General features: G+C 38.9%; 1 non-coding gene across 1 annotated transcript; it reads left to right on the forward strand.

Moving 5' to 3' along the window:
* The first annotated feature begins 926 nt into the window (after window positions 1-926).
* Window positions 927-1,035, forward strand: LOC117273475 (small nucleolar RNA R71). The gene has a single exon (XR_004503479.1). It is a non-coding gene; the product is annotated as a small nucleolar RNA R71 (small nucleolar RNA).
* The last annotated feature ends 5,110 nt before the right edge of the window (window positions 1,036-6,145 follow it).

The raw sequence follows: 6,145 nt of genomic DNA on the forward strand, positions 1-6,145 counted from the left end.
AGACATATGCTTGCTCTCATCATGTTCCGCCCTTCTTGATTTTTCTTCCTTCTTTTTCTCAGTTTTCATCGGTCCTTTATTCTTTTAATCAATATCACCCTTCAACTGCTTCTCACTTTGTTTTTCAAAGTTCACGTCATTTTGGATCAGGGTGGGATCTTTCAACACTTTCCCACTTCTCAGAGTTACAGCCATCACTGTTTCTTTTGGATTTCTCTCTGTATCAGCGGGAAGTGTTCCTGGGGCTCTCTCCGACATTAGAGTAGCTAAGTGCCAAACCTGTTTTTCCAGTCTTCGAAAAGATGTACTCAATTCTTTGATAGCTGCATCATGGGCATGAAGCCTCTCATCTGTCTTGATAATGAAGGTCTTCATAAGATCTTCCATGCTAGATTGATTCGACTGTGGAGAGTGATACTGCTGCCTCTACTGATTTTGAAAAACTTGTAGCTCCTTGTTCTTGGAATCTAGGGTTGTTTTGTTGCCATGCATATGTAGTACCCCCATGTGAACTCCATGAAAAGTCGGGGTGCCTCTGACCTATTACATTATAGTTTCCTATAGCATTCATTTCCTTAGTTGAGGCTTCTCACTCATGGGTGGGGTGTCCTCTTCCACATATATCACAAGCTGGGTGGCATACATTTTGCATCGAAGCTACAGTTAGATTCCGTATTTCTTTAGCCATAGCATCAAGTTGTACTTGCGCAGATGTAGTAGCATCAACTTGGTAAACACCAGTTGATTTTCTTCTTTCCATACTCTCAGAGAGCCACTGATTAGCATCTTCGGATAGTTCATCAAGAATTGTAACTATCTCCTTTGGAGTCTTCTTCATAAAAGGGCCTCCAACTACATTGTTCAAAGTTCTATGTGAGGCCGGTGTCAATCCATCCCAAAAATTATGCAGTTACATTCAGAGTTCAATTCCGCTATGTTGACATCTTCTAACTATCTCCTTAAACCTCTCCCATGCTTCAAAAAACAGTTTCATTTTTTTTTCTGGCAGAAGTTATGGATTTCTCTTCTAAACTTGCATGTCTTGGCTAAGGATAAATATTTATCAAGAAATTTTCTGGTCATTTCCTCCCATGTTCTAATTGATCCATTTGGCAAGCTTCGAAGCCACTGCTTCGCATCATCTTTAAGTGAAAAGGGGAATGCCCTTGAATACACTACATCTTGTGACACCCTATTATATTGAAAAGTGTTCATAATCTCCTCGAAGTCCATCAGATGCGTGGTTGGATCTTCGTTCATCTTCCCTATGAAAACACAGTTGCTTTGAATGGTTTGAAGAAAACCTTGCTTCAACTCGAAATTATTGGCTGCAATTGGAGGTGCTCTAACACTTGACAATCCTTGATTGTAGACTGGTCTGGCATAGTCACCCAATGCTCTACCAGGCCTTGGTAGCGCATTCTTGAACTGGTCTTCAATCAAGGGTTGATTTAGATTGAATCTTCGACCCATATTGTCTTCGACAATTTTCTCAGCAGATCTATGGGCTGCCTCAGCAGCTATCTTTGCAGCTGCCTCTATCTCATTGTCATCGTTATTAGCCATGTGTTCTTGGGTTGAAGGTTGCCCCAAGAACCTTATGGTAAACTCTTTCTCCTTCCTCAGTTGCCGCGGGTGTTTTTCCAATTCCGATTTGTAGTGTATTACTTCTCTACAAGAAGATCGTGTCATACACCACGAACTTAACCTGTTGCCTGCACACGGAGGAGAAACCCGTGAAGAACAAAAATAAAAGTAAAAATAAAAATAAATTCCTGAATTAGCACTAAAAACTATTTCCAACACTATTAATTGCCAATCCCCGGCATCGATGCCAAAATTAGACGAGCTCAAAACACACACTTAAATTGTGCTCGCTAGTCAAATATAGTATAGTATAATATCGTGTCCACATGGATTGGATTTAAACAGTATTATCATAGTTTGTAGCTAGATTGCTATTCAAGAGGATCAACAGTTGAGGTTTATATAATTAATAATCTAAAATCTATAGCTATTGACTAATGACAATCTCAACAAAGGTAAGCAAGAGAGTTATCAATGGGATAAAATATGGATTGATAGGATAGGTGCAAGATAATTGTTCGAGATCTAACTCTAGATAATTCACTTCTAATATTCAAGGGAGTCTCTCAAATTCACTTAATTATCAGTATAATTGTTTAGTAGAAACTCCTCTCTCGATTAAGTCTCAACCTCACAATATGCACCAATTTAAGCTAGGTGAAGATATGCAAGAATTCGTAATGGATTGGTCTTTAGGAGAACCTCTTTAGATTATCCTCCTAACTAGGTTTAATCAAGGATTCAACTAGCCTTTTTCGATTACTTAGAAGAATCTAGGAACTCAACCAACAATATAGTGCAAATATATCACAAGTTATGCCTCTTTCGAATACAAGCATAAGTGAACATAGATGCAACAATTGAATCTTCCAAAAATGATTCAAATACATAAAAATAGAGTTATAATCCACAAACAACCATCAATACACCAAATCCATCAAAACCCAGGTTTTACTCCATAGACTTGGAGGATTTCATCACAAATGAAACAAAAATAGAGGAAAACATAAATACAATCCAAACCCGGATTTGAGTGAGGAAGGATGGATGAAATCCTTGTGCTATTGCTTCTCTTTCTTCTCCTAAGATTCCCCTAGGTCTAATGTATGTCAAAAGTGTGTCAAAAATGGTGTTTTGGGGTATTTAATCCGCTCCCAAAGCAAATTCCGGACGAAACTACCCTTTCTTAGCGAAATATGTGTCACGACCCAATCCGATGGGCCATAACGAGTGCCCGAGTCCTACCTGTCGAACACCCCTAAGCATGCATCTAAGATATAAACATGAATTAAGGGTAGGTCATGAATAACATCTGTCAATAAACTGCTAAATTACGTGAATAACATATGCGAGGAAAACATGCCCAAAAGACATATATACATATACATGCCGAATATGGTAGGGCGAGCCGACAAGTCTGCTATAGACAACTATATATCCAAAACTGGAAGCCGACAAGGCCACATACTATCCAACTACAGACCTCTAATAGAGTGTACAACTGAATAAAAGACAGGACTGGGCCCCGTCGTACCCATATCTACATACCAAAAATAGCGTACCAAAACTAGTAACAGCTCCGGATCAAGTGGAGCACACCAACTGTCGCTGATCAAAGACCCTAAAAAGGGGGACCGTTAGCCTATCTACCTGCACCTACGGGTATGAAATGCAGGACCTGAGAAATAGGGGCGTCAGTGCGAATAATGTACCGAGTATGTAAGGCATGAAAATCAGTACATAAAGGACATAGAAGAAATATGGAGTAAAGGAATCCGCCTGTAAGTCTAAATAACTTTGTGAATCCTGAAATATTTTTAAAGTCATGCATATGGGTATAAATGTCGTATCATGCATAGGTATATGTGTACATAACATCATCAAGCCTCTAAGGGCATCCCGTTATATCATCTCGGCCTCTGTAGGCGAAATTATCAACATATACCAACTGATCAGGTGGTGGTGCGTATATAACGCCGTAACCTTTTCCCATATCCCATATACATATAATATACGTGTATATAATGCCATATGGTCATGGGTCAATGTACATGTATAACCGAATGAAATGCATAAGAAGTAGGTTTATAAGATTTCTCGGAATGTCATAAGATCAATATGCCTTTCGGATAAACTTTACCAATTACGCATTTTTCTGAGACCCATGAACAGAAGATATAATAATAAGACACATGGGAATTCAAGAACATAGGCACCCCTAGTGCTTCTACGAATAGAGACATTTATGAAAGTTGTGTGTTTGCTCGTTTCGTTTGTATCATATGGATCATGCCAAAAGGAAAGAAGGGGTAGCTTTAACATACCCGAGCCAATTCTCTTGATAATCCCTCTAACACACGTCAATCGCGATAAAACACGTAACGGCGAGATCGAAGTAGGGAAAAATCCGTATGATATTCTTGAGAAAGGTTATACCGGGCTCCCTTAGAATTGCAAATCAAGTTGCTATTACATTATGTAGTCTCATATGAATTTTGTTGTAGCAAATCACGTTGCTATTTCAAATCCGTATGATATCTCTCTTTAATGAATTGTTTGAGCTCCATACGTTACTTAGCAAACCTAACATCACACCTTAATGAGGTAAGAAGGTCTCTTATAATTGTGGGTTTGTGGGCGCCACTTTTGTAAGGATTATTTTTCCAAAATCCCTCTTAACATGCCACCTAGCCATATAGCCCAAGAGTCATTTTTAGTCTTAGCCATTTAACCCCTTGCTTCCATGTTGGGGTAATGTTTCCACCAAACTTATCCACCAATTTCCAATTACATATTAATCTCCCACTAAAAATTCAAAATTAACCAATTATCCACATAATTAAGAATTATCTCAAATTACTTAAAATACTAATCACTTTTAACACACTTTATATATCTTACTATCATGGTCATGTGGTACCTTGTATGGCACTAGTCCATAAATACGGGGTATTATAGCTTGGACTGTATTTTATCCCAAATTAACAAACTTCAATGAATACTTATTCTTTGATTTGTTTACCCTCTAATCTTTATGGCACTCACTTATCACCTGTTATAAATAGCATAAATACTTATAACCTCAAAAATAATCTCATTCTCGAGCCTACACCGATTAACTTATGATGAAACTTTAACGTACGAAAACGCAAAATGTAACATCCTTCCCCCCTTAGAAACATTTGTCCTCGAATGTTTAACTCCCCGGGATCTATATAAATTTTTGGCAGAGTCGCCTTTGTAACAACACTACTACCAACCCTTCCTATAGAAAACCCGATAATTCAATGCCACATAGGGCCACAATCATCAATAACGACAATAGCCTCACACGAACAATGATAATAACTAACACAAGAATCCATACACGAACCTTAAGGCTATGATGTCTTAGTCAGATCCTCCTATGGAAGAGGAGACAAGTGAGGATACCTAGACTTCATGTCTTATTCGGCTTTCCAAGTTATTTCTTCCACATTATTATTTCTCCAAAGTACTTTCACTGAAGCTACGTCTTTAGTCTTCAATCTCCGAACCTGTCTATCTAGTATAGCAATGGGAGTTTCCTCATATGATAACTGCTCTGGGACCTGAACATCATCAACTGGCACGATTCTAGAAGGATCTCTGATACATTTACGGAGCATAAACACATGAAAGAATAGATGCACAGGCTCCAAGTTAGAAGGCAAGTCTAACTCATATGCTACCGGGCCTACCTTGCGTAAGATCTTATATGGTCCAGTGTACCGAGGGCTAAGTTTTCCTTTCTTACCGAACCTCATAACGCCTTTCATTGGTGATACCTTTAGGAATACCCAGTTGTCAACCTGAAACTCCAAGTCTCGTCATCGATTATCCGCATAAGACTTCTGACGGCTTTGAGCTGCTAATAGCCTTTCCTGTATAAGCTTAATATTCTCGATTTCCTGTTGTACCAGCTCTCATCCTACTAACTTAGTTTCCCCAACATCGAACCATCCGATAGGCGACCTACACTTCCGTCCGTAAAAGGCTTCGTATGGACCCATATGAATACCGGAATGATAGCTATTATTATAGGCGAACTCAATAAACGGCAGATGAGTATCCCAGCTACCCCTGAAGTCTATCACTCAGGCTCGTAACATATCCTCAAGTGTCTGAATAGTACGCTCAGCTTGTTCGTTTGTTTGGGGATATAATGTTGTACTAAGACTTACCTGAGTTCCCAATCCTTTTTGGAAGGACCTCCAGAAATTAGCTGTAAACAAAGCTCCTCTATCCGAGATAATAGATATAGGGACACCATGAAGTCATACTATCTCCTTAATATAAAGCCTTTCATAATCCTCTACGGAATATGTAGTCCTAACGGGCAGAAAATGGGTTGATTTTGTAAGTCTATCAACAATCACCCATATAGAATCAAACTTGCGCTGGGTACGAGGTAAGCCTACGATGAAATCCATATTAATTACTTCCCATTTTCAAGTCGGAATCTCTATAGCCTCCAATAATCCACCGGGTTTTTTGATGCTCAATCTTAACCTACTCGCAGTTAGAGCACTGAGCAACA

Source organism: Nicotiana tomentosiformis, chromosome 1 (assembly GCF_000390325.3).
Source record: "Nicotiana tomentosiformis chromosome 1, ASM39032v3, whole genome shotgun sequence".
In the NCBI taxonomy this organism is placed as follows: Eukaryota; Viridiplantae; Streptophyta; class Magnoliopsida; order Solanales; family Solanaceae; genus Nicotiana; species Nicotiana tomentosiformis.